The 18,190-nt window shown below is 56.8% G+C and overlaps 1 protein-coding gene across 9 annotated transcripts in view; it reads left to right on the plus strand.

Moving 5' to 3' along the window:
• The window catches only part of RPH3AL (rabphilin 3A like (without C2 domains)), a 156,222-nt gene that overhangs the window by 76,978 nt on the left and 61,054 nt on the right, over nucleotides 1–18,190 (plus strand). The gene's annotated exons all lie outside the window — the stretch shown is intronic.

An 18,190-nucleotide genomic window follows, 5' to 3' on the forward strand; every position in this document is an offset into this window, starting at 1 on the left:
CAGCCCCTGGCACCCTGGTTCAACTTTCTGTCTCTGTGCCTTTGGCTACTCTTGGTACCTCGTAGGAGCCAGTCGTGCAATATCTGTCTCTTTGTGACTGGCTTCTGTCAATGTCAGGTCTGCCAGGCCCATCCCTGTGGTAGCGTGCGTGAGAACTGCCTTCCTCTTTGAGGCTAAATAATCCTACTGGGTGTGTAACGCATCTTGCCGATCCATTCGTCCGTCCGCGAACACGTGGGTCGCTTCTGCATTTTAGCGCTTGTGAATTGTGCTGCTGTGACGGTGCAGGTCCCTCTGAGACTCCGCTTTCAGTTCTTGCAGGTGTAGACCCAGGAGTGGGGCAGATTGCTGGATCATGGGGTGATTCTGTTGCATTTTCCGAGGACCCGTCATACTCTTTTCCCCAGCAGGTGCATCATTTTACAATCCCACCAAGAGTGCGCCAAGGTTGGGAGCGGGCAGTGTTCTGCAGGGCTTCGCTCTCGAATGGGGGTGCAGTGAAAGCCATCTCTGTCCCCTCCTCCCTTTCCAAGCCTAGTGCTCCGTGCCTCTGTCCCTCGGGTGCAGCCACAAAAGCAGCCGCCTCCTTGAGCAACAGCCACTTCATCTGAGCTGCCTCCACATGGGCCCTGCAATGTCCTTTCTGCTCCTCGACCTAATTCAGATACAGAAGACGTGTGTTGGTGCCTCATTACGAAGATGGATTTTTCATTCAGCTACTGATGTTACCTAAATTCCCGGAAAAAGTCACTTAATTCATCTGCCCCGAGGGCCCGCTCTGGCTGCTTGGCAGGAATTGACTTGGCTGCTGTTGCCGGGATCCGAGGATCGGACCCGACACGGCGCAGCATCTTGGAACATCTGCCTCGCTCTGGAGTCTGACGAGCAGGATGTCTCCATCAAGGCGTGATTCTTTCTTGCTGCCCTGGTGCCCACGCCGTGGCTTTTCCTCCCTGACAGCGGCTTCTTTCTTGCCACTTTGTGTGGTTCAGAGCCCTTTCTGGTATCAATTCTGACACTGACCTTCAGCACAGGGTCGTTAGGACCGAGGCAGGGCTCGGGGGAGGCTCCCAGAGTCTCCTGGAGAGGCCAGCGTCATAGTCATTGGCCTCCTGGAGACCCTGCTCTCCAGGAGCTCACCGGTGGTGACAGATAATGCTGTGACAAGTGCTGTAGACACAGATGGCATGGAGTGATCCCGGAACGGAGGGGTGGCAGGGCTGGCACCTGGGAGGTGCTGGAGGCTGCAGAATGGAGCTCACTTGAGCTGAGCCTGGAAGGGTGGATCCCCAGGTGCCAGGGTGGCATGGGGGGCATTTCAGGAGAAAGGGTGGCAGAGGCAGTGCAGGGACCGGTGGGCATTTGGCAGAGCTGGTGGATGTGGGGCAAGGAGCAGGAAAGGGGGTGACGGCACGAGGCAAGCTGAGGGAGGGGAGAATGGAGCGAGGATCCTGAAGGGGCCCTGGGTGCCAGGCTGTTGGCAGCAGAGCCATCAGCGGATGCTGAGCAAGGGCTGCCAGTCAGCTGGGTCTCCGGGAAGCTCTCGTCCAGAGGCAGATTTGGAGGAGAGGATGTATAGTGGGTTGGAGAGCGCCCGTTGGATGCTGAACTATCCAGTTAAGCGATAACAAAGGGCTGGATTCAGGCAGGAACAACCCGGATGGGGGACTCCAAAGACAGTTGCGAGTGAGAAATAACAAAATCGGAGTTCCCATTGGGGTGCAGTGGAAACGAACCCAACTAGTATCCATGAGGATGTGGGTTCCATCCCTGGCCTTGCTCCGTGGATTAAGGATCCAGCATTGCCGTGAGCTGCAGGGTAGTTTGCAGGTGAGGTTCAGATTTCCCGTGGCGGTGGCTGTGGCTGTGGCTGTGGCTATGGTGTAGGCTGGCAGCTGCAGCTCCCACTTGACCCCTTGCCTGGGAACTTCATATGCTGCACCCGCCGCCCTTAAAAAAAAAGAAGAAGAAAAGAGAAGTAACAAAAGCTGCCAGTGATGGAGAGCTCAGTTGGTGCCAGGCCCCTGCCCGCTTGTGTATCAGCTCCCCAGGGAGGTCCTGATCCACATTTCCTGGCTCTTGACCAAGAAAGTGTGACGACCCTGTCCCAGCCCATCACCCCCACCCACTGGGAGCGCTGGGCCCCTCCGAAATGAAAAGGGGTCTGACTTCCTTCCCCTCCCTGTCCCCTGTTGTGGGGCCCAGGTGGCTGGTGCCAGGGTGGGTTGCTTGGGCTCTGAAGCATTAAAGAATTTAGCGAGGTGGCATTCTTTTCTTTTCCTGTTGGCTTTCTTTTCCGAGAATTTTGGAAATTAATTTACAGTATTGCTTAGGGGTTAAGAGCCCTGGGTTTGGGCTGCCTGGGTTCCCCTCCTGGCTTGGGCAAGTCACCTCACCTCTCTGGCTCAGTTTTCTGGAAATTGGGAATAATAATAGCACCCATGTCATCAGGTGGTGAGGATGGAAGTGAGTGAGGTGTATGGTAAGCTCTTAGAAACACAGCCTGGCGCAGAGCAATTGCAAAATAATTATAAAAGTCAAACCATACAGAGCATATGAAATATTAACGCCCCACCCCACCTCTGGCCTGAGCAGCCTACGCCTTTGTTGTTCTAGATCTTTCTCTCTCCACATGCATGCCAGTGTACACAGGTGTATGTATATACATACCTTTAATGGGACCATATCCTGACTCTGTAATTCCGGTTTTTTTGTCTTTTTTTTTTTTTTTTAAGGGCTGCACCCTCGGCTGTTGGAGAGTCCCAGGGTAGGGGTCGAATCAGAGCTGTAGCTGCCAGCCTACACCACAGCCACAGCCACACCAGATCTGAGCCCCGTCTGCAACCTACACCACAGCTCACGGCAACGCCGGATCCTTAACTCACTGGGCGAGGCCTGGGATCGAACCTGCATCCTCATGGATAGTAGTCAGTTTCCTTTCCACTGAGCCACAGTGGGAACTCACTGTAATTCCCTTTTCTCATCTTTTTCACTTAATAACATATCAAAGATGTCCTCACCAGGTCTCTATATGGAAATCAAATCCCATCCTTAGCTGTGTGATAGAAGGGACTTTTTGCCCTTTCCTGTAGCTCCTTCTTTTCCAGGCTGCTCACACGCCCGCTGGGTGTGGGCAAGACTGGGGTGGGGACAGGGGGCCTGGACCCACCTTCCCTCACTCCAGACAGCCCTCATCCTGCTCCCTGTTAGGCCTGGCTCTCCCTGGTCAGCGTCTCCCCAGAGGGCATAGCCTCTGCATTCCAGCTTCTGCATTCCAGCTTCTGCATTCCAGCTTCTGCTGCCTTCTTCTGCTCAGCAGCGTCCCTCTGGCCACATGTCTCACCCGTATCTGAAGTCCAGGTGAGGGCACAGGTCGCTGTGTGCATCGTAGGACAGATGTAGCCGGGGGGATGGTGGTGCAGAATTGGGGGGCAGTGTTGCCTAAATTCCTATCTGCCTGCTACCCCTGCACCTGCGCTGAGTGGCCAGGAGTCAGGAGCGCAGGACAGCTCTGCTCTGGGCTCCCCCCATGACCTGGGTTCACTCTTGGCCTCTTTTGCTCCTTGTGGATGGGAGTGGTTGGAGGGACGGAGGCGAGGCTCTCCCGGGCCATTTGGGACTCTCCTCCTGGGAAGCTCAGGTCAGCCCAGTCTTTGCAGGATCACCGCCCAGAACCTGCTTGCCAGGAACCTGCCTGGCCCCCACAGATCAGGGAGCAGCCGCAACTGCAGCCGCAAGCCAAGGCTCGTTTCTCTTGGCGTCCAGAACCCAGCTCTGTTCGTTGTTATTTTAAAGCCATGAGAGGTTTGCTTCCCAATTCACTTTGGATCAGGCTGTGGTTGAGTCCGAGTCTTCTCAGCAGGACGAAGCCAGGATGGGGGTTGCTGTGTGCTTCTGAGAGCCCCCTCTGCTTCTGATGTCCGTGAGGCCATAAGCCCCTACAAGCCCCCTGGAGGCCGGTAGGCAAAAGGCAGTGATCATACCCATTTTCCAGATGGAGAAACTGAGGCTCAGAGGGATGGTCCTGGTGGCAGAGCCAGGGCCTTGCAGTTCCTCCTACAGCTCAGAACTGCGCCCTTTGGGAAGTAAAGAGGGCCAAAGACATGCAGGAGACCTCGAAGGATGGAGTTCCCACTGTAGCACATGGGATCGGCATGGTGCTGATCTGGAACTCTGGGACGCAGGTTCAGTCCCTGGCCTGGCACAGTGGGTTAAGAATCCGGCATTGCCACAGCTGTGGCATAGGTCACAGCTGCGGCTCTGGTCCCATCCCTGACCTGGGAACTCCATACGCTGCGGGGTGGCCGAAAAAAGGACAGGGGAAAAAAAGAGGGGGAAGGCGCCATCTGTGCCAGCTGGCCTGGGGTACGAAGGCCATTGGCTTAGCGCCCCCAGCACTGGGGAAGGGCTCGTGGCCCTAATACGAGGGGCTAGCATCCATTGGCAGGTGCGGTGCCCTGGGACCCCTGAGGCAGACTCCCCCTCTCAGAGTTTGTCACACCCCCAGGGTGGCTGAGCAGCAGCTGGACACGCAGGGGAGTTTGTGGCTGTTGCGTTGTGGAACGGTCGGTGTGAGGCCAGCCCCTCACTGAGTGAGCGGAGCGTCTGTGGGCTTGAGGTGGGGCTGGGGACACTGGCCGGGCTTCTACCATGGGAGCCCTGTCCGGCACCCCCTCGGGCCCCCTGCCCACCCCCGTGGTGGCTTTTCTCCCAGGTCTGCTCAGCGTAGCTGCGGAAGCAGGAAGGCATCGGGAAGCAGTATTGGCAAACCTGTTTAGCGGCTGTTACCAGAAACGGTCGTTTTGTGCAGCCTCTCGTCCTCGGTTGTGGTAAATAGCAGATAATGACATTTCCAGTCCGAGCCGTGGCCCGGCGCTGCACGCGTGGCCCTTACCTCGCCGGCTGCACCCTGCGCCTGCCACCCTTCCGAGGGCCTGTGGTTCTTCGCTGCTCTCAGAGGGCCCCTGTTTTTCCAGCTGCGCCGTTTCCGCACAGCTTTTTGCTGTTCGCTGACCTTAACCGGAGATGGATTTAGCCTGTCCTCCCGTCCCCACCCCACCCCCGGGAACCCCTCGCCCTCTTCTCTTTGGCCCAGCAGCTCAAGCTTGTTGTCTGGCCGACCCTCTGCATCCAGCTCCAGCCCTGTGGGCGTGCTCGGGGGCCCCTCCTGCTCCCCCAGGTCCTGGCCCCCGAGAAGGCCCTTCCTCTTCTCGTCCCCCGCCAGCTCCACCAGAACCCACGTGCTCGTGTCCCTCAGCCTCAACAAACATGTATTGAGCACCTACAGTATGCCAGGCCCCAGTCCATGTTCCAGAGTGACCTCAGGGTCAGGTGAGGCCTTGGCCCTCCCGACGCACCTGGTCCAGGGGTGGTGACATCAGCAGTAAACACCCTCTGATCAATATCGAAGCTTCCCTCGTCAGGAAGGCCTCTCCCCTCCCTTGAGCTCCTGAGCCTCGGCCAAGGCTGGGTGCTGGCCCTCCTTCTCTGTCCCCTGACGTCCTCCCAAGCTCTGGTCCTGGGTATCAGCTGTCAGCTGCGGCTGGGCAGCTCCTCCCGGGAGTCTGCACACATCACTGTGTCCAAAGCTGAATCTCACCTGCCCTCTGTTAACGTAACCACCGTCCAGCCCACTGCGTGGCCGGCAGCCTCAGAATGAACCAGAGTCCTTTTTCCTCACCTTCCACACCCAGCAAGGAGCTGCGCGTCCAGAAAAAAGAGCTTCTCCTGAGACTGTGGAGGAGATGTTGACCAGGAGAGAGTGACTGAATACATATTTTCAGCAAAGGCGCTTTTTCGGAAACCCAGATCTATCTGCTCGTGTCCCTCCCTCCTTAAAAGCCACCATCAGCCCCCAGATGTCTGCAGAATCCCAGCCTCACAGCACATGGTGTTTGTCAGTCAGCCCTTCCCTCGCCTCCTAGCCGACCACCTGCCAGGTATCTGCTAAACTTGGGGATTTAAACACAATGAATGTCCATTTTCTAGAGGGGCTCAGTCATGGGAGAGACAGTTAACACCCCTCTAGAGATGTCAACCCATATTGGGAGCACACAGGAGGAAGTAACTCATGCTTCCCCTGAGAGGGAAATCGAGGAAGGCATCACGGAGGCAGAGACGTTTGACTCGTTCCTGAAGGACGCATAGGAGTTTGCTAGCCATGAGGCACAGCCTGGGCAAGAGCAGGGAGGTATGGAAGTGCCTAGAGTGTTGCCAGCACACTGGGAGGCTTTGGGGGCTGGCGTGGGGGGCTTGTCGAGGCTGGAGAGTTAGGGGCCCAAGAGGAAGGCTCTTAAGTAGGTGTGCACCCACTGTCTTATCTCCGTGCCCTCAGCCCGTGAGCCTTGCCGTGTTCTCCGCCTAGTCAGGACCCAGTAACAGCAGGACCTCAGGAGGTATTTGCTGAATGCTCTTGACATCATTGGCCCAACCTGCGGCTAAGTTGCTGCCCCCCAAATTCTAGGAGGCAGGATGGTGAAGGTTCTCAGGAGGCCCCAACCTCACCTTCCCACGGAGACTTCAGACTTTCAAAAATAGGCCTGCGACTTCAGTGTCTTTAGGGGCTGGCCCCCAGGCTGGTCACCATAGCATTTTTGAGCTAGGGTCTGCCCAGCACCCCTGGCCAGGGGTTCCTTGCCTGGCCCCCTCTCCAAGATGCAACTTTGTGGCGGCCGCAGAGGAGCCAGGCTCACCTGTAGCCCTCACTGGGGCACTGCCGAGAGGGGCAGGGTATTTTCAGGACACTGGATATGTGCACCAAAAAACCGCAATGATCCAGCCTCTCCCTTGCCTGTGGCTCTGAGATCCAAGAGCCAGACTCCTGTAACAGAACCCGGGCCAGGTGGCTACCAGGTGGCAGGCACGCCTCTGGGTGAGAAATTGTCTGTGGGAGGCCCCGGCCCAGTGCCTCGGGAAAACAGAGGGGGGTTATGCAACCTGAGGGGGGTTATGCTGGGGGAGGCCAGAGCCGCCTCTCTCTGGGCCTTTAATTCCCTGAGTTCACGTTCCCAGGCTGGCCGGGGTCTGTCTCAGCAAGCGGGCCACCATGTGTGCAGACGGCCACTGTCTCAAGCAGAGCCCCGTCCACTTCCTCTCTCTCAGTGGCATCCATTCCTGGGCCCCGTTAGCATCCTTTTCAACTAGCGTGCAGGTCATAGAGGGCGTGGGTTAGAGGCAAGACCCCAGCCCGGCCCCCCAGTTGCTATCCTTGCGTGACCCTGGACAGACTGCCCGCGCTGTCTGCCCCAGTGCGTCATTGCCGAGTGACTAATCTGTGGGAAGCGTTCCTGCCGTGCCCAGCACACAGGACGTGTTACATAAGCTCTTGCTTTTGTGACGATGAACCTGGGTCCCCATCCTGGCTCTGCCACCACCTGGTGACATACACTTAGCCAAGCCACCCAAGATCTCTGGGCTTCTGATCCATCATCCAAGATGTTCAGATCCTAGCACCTCTCTTCCGGGGCTGTTGTGAACATGAAGGAGATTAAATGCGATGATGATACTGTGTGTTCAGCGCTGTGCTCGGTGCCACGCTGGACTAAGTGCTCAGTAAATGGCGACTACAGGCATTACCCTGAGCTGTAGCTCTAAGTAAGCATGCGACAGGGAGCACAAGTCTGGGAGCCGCCTCCTCCACGGCCACCCTCCCGGGCCCTCCTCTGCCCCGACTCCCTCCCAGCCACAGTGCCCCGGCCGGCATGTGACCTGGTGGCATGGGGGTCCTGGGAGACTGCTGGCCCGAGTGTCATCCCCCAGGGAGGCAGATGGAACCACATGGACCTGCAGCCCCGCGGCTGGAGGGCTTGTCGAGCTCAGCCATGGCCCCGGCCCTGTCGGTTTCAGGATTGAGGCGTTCTGTCCCTTTGGGCTGGAAGGAATCAGTGAGGCCTCCAGGAATCCAGTTCCTGAAGGACCGGTGGGAGCCAGGCGGCAGGGAGCAGACAGTGTTCAGAGCTTAGGCAGCCCTGAGGTGCTGAGGGCCTCTGCCCACCCTAGGCCTCCTCCCTGGACAGGTGACCTCAGAGACCAGGGGCCGGGGAGATTTTCAGTGGGTTGTGTCTGAGAACCTCCGATAGAACGGTTTTCTTACATCCATTGATTTCTTTATTTTTATTATTATTATTATTATTGCCTTTTGTCTTTTTTTTTTTTTTCAGGACCACACCCACGGCATATGGAGGCTCCCAGGCTAGGGGTCCAATAGGAGCTACAGCTGCCGGCCTACCCCACAGCCACAGCAACTGGGATCTGAGCCGTGTCTGCGACCTACGCCGCAGCTCACGGCAACACCGGATCCTTAACCCACTGAGCAAGGCCAGGGGTCGAACCCGTGTCCTCATGGATACTAGTCAGATTTGTTAACCACTGCACCACGACAGGAACGCCTGTTACTATTATCGATGTATAGTTGGTGTACCGTGTTTCATGAGTATAGCAAAGTGTTGAGTTAAGTATGTATATATCCTGTTTTGGATTCTTTTCCATTACAGGTTTTTATAAGCCATTGAGTAGAGTTCCCTGTCATTTATCTGCGTGCGTCTGCTAATCCCAATCCTAGCATGTCCCTGCCCCCCTTTCTGTGGCTGACACACTAATTTCTATCCTCACACACACCCCGGGGACAGTCGGCTATTGCCTGTCCCCACACAAGGCCCCATGAGACCCAAGGTCCCCTTCGGTGTCTTTTAGGGACGAGTGCGGAGCCCCCACCCGGCCACCTGACCAGGCCCCTCCATCAAGACTTGGGAGCAGCGTGGCTTAGCTTTTCTGATAAATGTGGAAACCGTTCCCGCTTTGTCGTGCTGTTCGAAATTTCAGAATGACATTGTATGTCTGAAAACACACGAGCCCGCTGTGGAAGGTGCTTTTCTCTTTCCGAGTGTCCTGTCCTCGGCCCTGGAAGGTCTGACATGCCTTCAAAGGAGCGGGACCCCCGGCAGAGTCACAGACGGGGGGGCCGTGGCAGGACATGAGAGCACGTGCAGGGAGGGGCCCGCCGCAGCCTCGGGGGGCCACACTGGGCCTTTTGTCTGAGACCAGCCGGCTCGAGGAGCCGTGCCTGCCTGTCACATCCAGCCCTGTCCCTTCCACGTTTTGTGCTTGTCTCCCCTCCTCTCGGTGTCTTTGTCGTTGCTCTTCAGTCTTGGCAAAACTTAGGGCTCCATCCATGCGGGCCGGGGTTTGAATGTCTCCCCCCTCCCCCGCCGCCCCTGACGGGCTGTCGTGGGCCCTTCTCGATGGCCACGCTGAGCGCAGATCACACGCCCACCGTGTCCCGCACAGATGCTGCTGAACGAAGGAATGAAGGCCCGGAGACCCGGGGCCGTGTCTCACGGGGTCCCCCTTTGATCGTACGTTGTCGGATGGGCTCCCTCTCAGCTTCGGAGTCACTGTTTCCCTTCCTTTGCCCAAACTGTCGCTTGCAGCCTCGGCTGCCTCCACTCACTCTCCGGTCCCCGACCCTGCATGTCCCCAGGGGCCAAGACAGCCCAAATCTCAGTTTCCTGTGTTTGACTGGAAAAGAGGCAGAAACCAAGCACGGCGTCTCTGGTTGTTGCTGTTGTTTGTTTTCTTTTTTGGCCGCCCCATGGCCCATGGAGCTCCTGGGCCAGGGGTCAGATCGGAGCCGCGGCTGCCACCTCAACCGCAGCGTTTGGATCCTTTCCCCACCATGTCAGGCCAGGGGTCGAACCTGTGTCCCAGCGCTCCCAAGACGCTGCTGATCCCGTTGTGCCACAGCGGGAACTCTGAGTCTCCATGTTGAGAATGATGCTGAGGAGAACCAGGACCAGGAAGGGTTAACCAGGGCGGGTGGGAGTGGAGAAGCAGCTTCATCCTGCCCGAAGCACCCAGGCCCCCGTCACATAAGCGATGTACTCGGTCCGCCCTTCAGCCGCACAGTGCACCCCGGCCCCCATCGGACCTGCAGTGGGACGCGAGCACAGGCTTGATCCACAGCCACCTCCGAGGCATGATTCGCGCTCGTGAGTCTTCATCTAGAGCTCCTCCCATTGCCTTTTTCCCCCCTCAAGACGCCGAGTTGACTGTAGCGAGTGGCAGGTGGAGGGAGGGGGTGTTTTGGAAGCTAATCCTGAAATCCGCAGTGCTGCTGTTCGGCTGGGAGAGGTGGCTGGCAGTTGGGGGCTGCTGGGGTTAGCAGGTGGTCCTCGCTCAGAGGAGGTGCCGCAGCCTTCCAGAGGCCTGCGGGAAGTGGAGGCCCAGCCCCGCATGGGTCCATTCACCTGCCCCCCCCGCCCCCACCCCCCGCAGCCGGGATGGAGGAAGGCTGACCCTAGGGGGGAAGCACAGAGGGACTTGTCTTCCTTCTGAAATTCTTCTCTGGACGCCTTCTGGCTTCTGTCTCAGACCAAGCAGCAGGTGGCTGGCATTCTTGACTGTGCGTCATTGGGCCCTGGTGACTCAGTATTGGCAGCAGGATGGGCTCTGGTCAGCACACCCTCAGCCCCGCTGGTCCCCTGGCCGTGTCCCAGTGAACAGAACAAGGACCTGGCTCTGCCCTCCATCACCTGAGGTTGGACCTTGTCTGGAGTTCGGGGTGGGGGTAGGGAGCCCGCCTTGCCTTCCCTTGAGCCGCTGGGAGAAGATGAAGGGTTGGCTGAGTCTCTTGTCTGGGCAGAAACCTGGGGGCTCAGACAGCACGGGGTTCACATCCCAGCTCCCCGTGGTCAAGTTATTAGCCTCAAGCCCTGGATTCCTCGTTTATGAAACTAGGACAATAATGCCATTTCCTAGGGTGATTATGAAAACAAACTGAGATTCTACATAAAACAGCTAGCTGGGTACATGCTGCAGCATCAGTGCTCAATACAGTATATAAATATTTCTGATAGGTACACCACGATCTAAAGGAGTTAAAGTCATTTGGCAGCAGAACCTGGGTTCCAGATCCTGAGTCTCTCTATAGCAAGGAGGCCATTTCTAGCCCCTGCACCCCCTGCCTACCAGAGCTGGTGGTGCATCTCCGAGCCCGGCTGATGCTGTCTCTGGGTTGAGCAGGGCTGAGCCTGTGATCGGGGGGGGGGGGGGGGGGGTGGGGGGGGGGGGGGGGGGGTGGGGGTGGGGGGGGGGCAGAGGGAACCACTGACATCATCTGTGGGGGTCTGGTTGGGGGAAGCTGGTGCCAGGGCTGACTATCTGCCTTTGAGCCACACTTTAATAAATCCTCTCTCCCTTCGACTTGGGTATATGCTTTCAGCTTCTTTAATCCATCCTGACCCACAAAATCCAGATCTGGTCCAAAAAACGAAGTTGAGGAGTTCTCATTGTGACTCAGCAGGTGAAGAACCTGACTGGTATCCATGCAGGTTCGATCCCTGGCCTCCCTCAGTGGGTTAAGGATCCGGTATTGCCGCAAGCTGCGGCGTAAGTCGAGGACGCAGCTCGGATCTGGCGTGGCTGTGGCTGTGGTGTAGGCCAGCAGCCGCATCTCCAGTTCAACCCCTAGCCTGGGAACTTCCATATGCTGCAGCAGGTGCAACCCTAAAAAGACAAAACAATGAACTTGAGATAAGCGGTTTCCCAAAACATTTAGCACAAGCTCCCTTTAAACCAGGAATCCTGCTCACCCGTTTAAAATGGATTTTGACTTAGCACAGTTCGATTTACATTTCGGCCGGTCTCCTTCCAGGTATTTTGCTGTGCATCTTTCACAGAGAGACACAGGCACAAACCCATATTTATATGGAAGAGAATCAGACCAGGCTTTCTGCTTGGAACGTGGTTTTTAAACTTAATTTCTTGGCATCCTTGGCCCATGTCAGTAAATATGCAGTTCCATTGTGATTACTTCCACTTTTTCCGTTTGTGTGGTCATCACTTTTATGGCCATGTACCTTGCTCCAAAAGACAGATTTTTCTTGGGCGAAGATTTCGCGTTCTAGTCTCAGGAATGCACTGGGTGGCGTGAAACACACACCTCTGGGCTGACCTCTTCATGCTGCTTCATGCCAGTGCTGTGATTGTCTGGACCTAGCCGTGTCCTTCCCCGGCTTCCCTGGGGCGGTGGGGTGGCGGTGGGCCACTCCACGAGCATCCCTGGCGCCTGGTTCCCCATGAGATTCCATCCCACCTACAAGGGGCAGTTGGTGAGGACTCTTGGGCAAGACCTTTTCCCGAGGACTTCTGCTTGTTCATCAGCTCCTCTGCTTGAGGGGAGCCTCGTTAAGGGCAAAGGGTTAACGAGGTTCATCCTCGTTCATCCTCCTCGCTCCCAGAATGGTGCCTCCTCTCCAGTGTTGAACACATGCTCGTTGAGTCGAAGCAACCAATATTTTCGAATTAACTGTCTCCATGATTCATTCCTGCAGTACAGCGTATGTTTCCCTGGCCTCCTTGTGTGGAACATTTGAGCCCAATTTCATCTTTTTGTGGTTGGCTGAGTGTCGGGAAACCGCGTTCTGAGTGATGGATGATGATACAGCAAAGCCTTCAGGGCCTGTGAGGGGGTGTGGCTGATTCCCGGGTACTAAGTGCTCTGGGGGGGCCGTTTCCAAGGGCTGCGAGCATTTTCTCCCCCCCCCCCCCGCCCCCGCACGGGTACCGCACCCGCTCTCATCGGCGGCATCTTGGGATCCCCGCCACGGAGCATGGGGAGCTCTGCATGGATGGGATCAGGGGCTCACGGTGAGGTAAAGGCTGGCCTGGGAGGGAGGAGCCCCAGCTCTGTGGTCCCCCAGACCTTGTCCTGCCTCTGACTCTGGCCCAGAGTCAGAGAAGGGGGAGGCGGTGATGTTGGATGGTGAGGTCGAGATCCCAGGGAGTCTTGGGGAAACCGACGCAGCCTGGAGAATGAGGAAGTGGAGGCCAGCCCCCACTGACCTTGGATCAAGTCTCTGTGCACACAGGTGGGCTTTCGGATGCCCCCTGGGGAGGCAGGCAGGAGAGGTCACAGGGAGGGCGGGGCATGCATCTCTGTCCCCCCAAACCCTTAGCAAAGGACCTCAGTGTCATTTCCTCTGTGGCCAGGCCAGCCGGGATTCAGGCCCCACAGGATAAGAGGGAGCCCACCAGGCAGCCGTCCTGTGACCCCCTGGATGCTCCATCTTCACCTCAGGCCAGGCTTCCCCCTGTCTGATGTCCAGTCACCCCAACAGTCAGCATCACTCGGTGTAGGTGGGACACCCCTGCCCCCTGCTCCGAGTGAGTGTTACCTGTGTCTATGCCCCCTCCCCTCCCCACCCCCGGCCACCAGCAGATGGGCACATTCCAGAAGGGACAATATCTTGCCTTCTAGGCTGTACTGTTACAAGTAACTCTCATTTGTTCATTCATTTATTCCACAAAAAATCATTGTGCCAGATCCTGGAAACAGGAAGGTGAACAGAAACAGATATGGCCTTGCCCTCTGGGAGTCTACAACCTCGTAGGGAAAGTGGGGTTAGACAGCCACACGGGTGGGCTCTGCGGGTGGAGGAGAGGAGGCAGCAGCCTGTTAGGGAAGCTCCAACTGGGCAAGAAATCAGGGAAGGCTTCCCTGAAGAAGTGGTGCTTTTGCTAAAGTCCGAAGGCTGCAGAGACGCATAAGGATCAAGTGCTTCTGAGACAGAGCAGCACACCCCAAGGTCTGATGGCAGAAAAGCAGATTGGGGACCAGGGACTAAAGTCAGGCAGACGTGGCTGGGGCTGGGAGAGCGGAGAGCGGGGCGCTGGGTAGAGGGAGAGTGGCGTGAGCTGAGACCGCAAGGATGTAGGTCTGGCCTGCGCAGGCCTCACGCACCATGTGGGAGGGGGCGGCCTTCATCCAGAAAGTCTCTGGAGGCTCTTCAACTGGCCAGGATGGGAGGTAGGACATGATTCGATTTGCATCTTGAAAAGACCACTCTGGGAGTTCCCGTCATGGCGCAGTGGTTAATGAATCCGACTAGGAACCATAAGGGTTCGATCCCTGCCCTTGCTCAGTGGGTTAAGGATCCGGTGTTGCTGTGAGCTGTGGTGTAGGTCGTAGACGTGGCTCGGATCCTGCACTGCTGTGGCTCTGGCGTAGGCTGGCGGCTACAGCTCCGATTAGACTCCTAGCCTGGGAACCTCCATATGCCGTGGGAGTGGCCCAAGAAATGGCAAAAAGACTACTCTGGCTTCCATGCCAGGAACCAGCTGGAGGCTGGCCAAAGTGGGGTGGGGCCGTGGGGCCAGCCCAGAGACAGCAGTGTGGACGGGGAGAGGGGCGGAAGGGCCCTGGCAGTTGGAGTGAGACTTAGGGTTCTTGGAGATGGGTTGTTTGGGTGGGCCTGAGAGAGAGGAGGGTTGAGGATGATTCTGGGGTCTCGGCTGATATAACCGATGGGTGTGGCATGGTTCCCTGAGTCAGCTGGGCAGGACTGGGGTTGTTGCCTGCTCCTTACCGTGTCTTGTGCTGGGCACAGTCGGGAATCACCTTCCTGGAACTTCCCCACTATGGCATGAGCCTGCCTCTCACCACCATTTTAAGGCCAAGGAAATGAAGTTCAGAGAAAATTAGTAACAGGTCCGAGGTTGCATCTCAATGGCAGGTGCAAAAGTCACTTGTGGTGCAGCCGATGAAGGATCCGGCATTGTCACTCTAGTGACTTGAGTCACTGCTGTGGCACAGGTTCAGTCCCTGGTCCGGGATCTTCCACATGCCATGAATATGGCCAAAAAGTATAAAAAACAAAAAATAAAAGGCAGGTGCGTGTCACAGGTGCTACACCCTGAGTCACCGCCTCTCCCGTGCATGCTCGAACCTGGGATGTAAGTTTTCAAAAGGAATGCATGGAGCATCTGAGTCAGGCCCAGAAGCTAGACTTGGTTTGTTTCACACTCAAGACGCTGTTCCCGGCTGCAAGAAGCAAGAGACAGCCAAGCCTGGGAAGCCAGTGCTTACGCCGGGGGCAATTCCGCTCAGTGAAGCCCGCTCGGCAGGGAAGCAAAGCGGCCACCCCCAGGCCCAGCCGTCCTCCACACGGCTGTGCAGTGTTCCCTTTGCCCCAAGCTGATGGTGCAGCTGGCTCACGCTCTCTCTCACTGGCTTTGAAAAATACTACTTACTTGGAGTTCCCGTCGCGGCTCAGCGGCATCAAATCTGACTAGTATCCATGAGGACGCAGGTTCAATCCCTGGCCTCGCTCAGTGGGTTAAGGATCCAGCATTGCCGTGAGCTGTGGTGTAGGTCACAGATCAGGCTCGGATCTCGTGTTGCTGTGGCTGTGGCATAGGCCAGCGGCTACAGCTCCTATTCAACCCCTAGCCTGGGAGCCTCCATGTGCTACAAGAGTTCAGCCCTTAAAAAAAAAAAAAAAAGAGGAGTTCCCGTCGTGGCGCAGTGGTTAACGAATCCGACTAGGAACCATGAGGTTGCAGGTTCGGTCCCTGCCCTTGCTCAGTGGGTTAACGATCCGGCGTTGCCGCGAGCTATGGTGTAGGTCGCAGATGCGGCTCGGATCCTGCGTTGCTGTGGCTCTGGCGTAGGCTGGTGGCTACAGCTCTGATTTCACCCCTAGCCTGGGAACCTCCATATGCCCTGGGAGTGGCCCAAAGAAATAGCAAAAAGACCAAAAAAAAAAAAAAATACTACCTACTTAATTTTCTATGTTGGAACCTGGGAACAAAGACCAAACCCATAAGGGGAAAAGGCTTGTTATTCTCTTATTGATCAAGATTTGATAGCAGCAAGTATGTGTTCTTTAAACTGGGGCATGTTCTCTTTCCGCTGGCCCGGATTCCGCAGCCAGAGACGCTGCAGGTGCATAAAGACAACCAAGAGATGGCAGAACTGCCCTGGGTTCCACCCATAAGGGCTCGTAGCCTGAAAACAGGGCTGCCTATGGGCTCAGGAGGGTACCCTGTCGTGCCACCCGCTCCCAGCACCCCGCAGGGGAAGGGGGAGGAAGGAACATGTGGGGGATACCACCCACCCCTCCCCCACCAAGACTGGGAGCTGACCAGCCTTTGACCCAGCCTCTGGAGGGCGACTGGTCCACACGGCTCCTGCCCCCAGGTCAGGTGGTTCCGTGTGCCGTGCTCTGTGGGTAGAAGACAGGACGCAGCTTTCAGGTGCTGTCCCCTGGTTTCTCTCCCTGCCCAAATGATCAATCAATCAGACACTATTTATCAAAGGCAGGTGCACGCCCAGCCTTCAAACCCCGCTTAAATGTCACTTCTGCAAGGCAGCCAAACATACCCCTTGGTCTGGGTGGGCAGGCAGGCTGACCAGGGACTGAGCCTTGCCTGCCCTCCCAACGCAGAGCTGTGTCCCACATGGGTGCTCGGCTCTCCTGAGCTCTGGAAGAAGGGGTCACCCAAATGCTGATTGTCGCTACCTTCCTGCGGGACCACGGGCAAGTCTTCAGCATCCCTGAGCTCCAGTTTCTTCATCCATATAATGGACATCATGACAACCGCCTCCTTCACACTCTGTTGCCAGGGTGACAGGGTCTGGTGCTCAATAAATGGGAGCAGCTGGACTTCTCTCCTGATTCCAGCACCATTGTCTCATCCAGCCACCTCGGGAGAGGGCAGGGCATGCTGTGTGCTTGGAGGGCAAGCTGTCATCGAACCCTACAAGCATGTGGAAAATGCAGGAGGAAAACCTCACCTCTGAGATGGCTCCACTCACTTTCCCGCATGCGCTGTCTACACGGGATCGTGGGAAAGAGCAGAGAACACAGCCGACTGGCTTCAGCCCCTCCTTCCTCGCTTTACCCCATGGGGGAGGGCTGTGTTTATGGAGGCCCATCTTTTTTTTTTCTTTTCAGGGCTGCACCCATGGCACGTGGAAGTTCCCAGGCTAGGGATAGAAATGGGATTGAAGCCACCAGCCTACGCCACAGCAACGCAGGATCCAAGCCACATCTGTGACCTACACCACAGCTCAGGGCAATGCCAAATCCTTAACCCAGTGAGCAAAGCGAGGGATTAAACCTGCATCCTCATGGATACTAGCTGGGTTCGTTCCACTGAGCCACGACAGGCACTCACGGGAGGCCCATCTTACGGGCTTATGGGGACCCCTGTCCCAGAGATAGAAGGGTTGGGGTGAAAGGCAGCCCTAGTGAGAGGGGCAGCCTCCAGACCAGGTCAGGGATGACAGCTTTGGGCTGCATGGGGACAGGCTGCTGGTCCTCTGATAGGCTGAGCCCCAGACTGGCACAGAAGTACCCTTCGAGGGACCCTGGGAGCTGAGAGAGAGTGGCAGGGCCGGCCGTGAGCAGCCCAGCAGCACCCAGGGCCCCTTCCCAGACGTACTGCGCTTCCCAAGATCCGAAGCCTGGGGCCTTCGAGAGAGCTGGGCCGAAACAGCTCTGGGATGGACTTTCCCGACTACCCAGAGGGACAGGACCTGGGAGCAGATGACGGTGTGTTTGGAGAGCTCAAAGACAAGTGACATTTATTGTACCTGAGTGTCGAATGGAAGCAAATGCACACACACCCCCCCCCCGCGAATGGATCATAGCTTCCCTTCTGCCAACGACTGGCTCCCCGCTTCTTCCAGCTCAGCCGCCCAATCAGGCAGTGACAACGGGCTCTGGGAAGCCAAGTTGGTGACATTTCCCTCTCTGCAGAGAGTTGTGCTCCTTGCTCAGTTGGCAGCCTGCAGAAAAGGCCAAGCAACAGATCCGGCCTTCCCTCAGAAGGGGGAGGCCGGGAAGATTCCCCAGCCCCCAGCCCCTGACCCGCAGAGAAATGGATTAGACTGGTCTCTAAGGAAGATGGGCAGTGCTGGGATCAGGGTTAGCCGGGAGCAAGGCTCAGCCCCACCGGGTTTCCCCTCTGCCTCCGGGGGCGTTTCATCTGGCTTTTCTCACCCCTGCTTGTGGCTGTGCGTTTCAGGGAAGCAAAATACAGATTTAGAAGCTATGAGCTTAAGCATCCCTGCAGAAGGAACAACACTGCAGCAAGTAGGTTCTGGCGACTGCTGCGTCCGGAGGCAGTTACGGAGCAAGCAGCTCTGGAGGCAGACCTGAGTCCACTGCTTACTTGCTGTGTGAACTTGAGCAAATTCTCGAGGCCTGTAAAATGGGCCTCGTAACTATGGAATAGGGTTCCGGGGACTGTTAGATGAAGGGGCTTGGCCCCAAGGAAGCGCTCAAGCTGTGGCTGGTATTTCTCACTGTATGTATCATCATCTCACTTTGTGAGGCACACAAGGGAGTGTTTTGCATGGTTGTGGGTTTTCTTTATTGAATAACATCGCTTCCTGCCCATATTTCCT

This window comes from Phacochoerus africanus, chromosome 14, assembly GCF_016906955.1.
Source record: "Phacochoerus africanus isolate WHEZ1 chromosome 14, ROS_Pafr_v1, whole genome shotgun sequence".
Classification (NCBI taxonomy): Eukaryota; Metazoa; Chordata; class Mammalia; order Artiodactyla; family Suidae; genus Phacochoerus; species Phacochoerus africanus.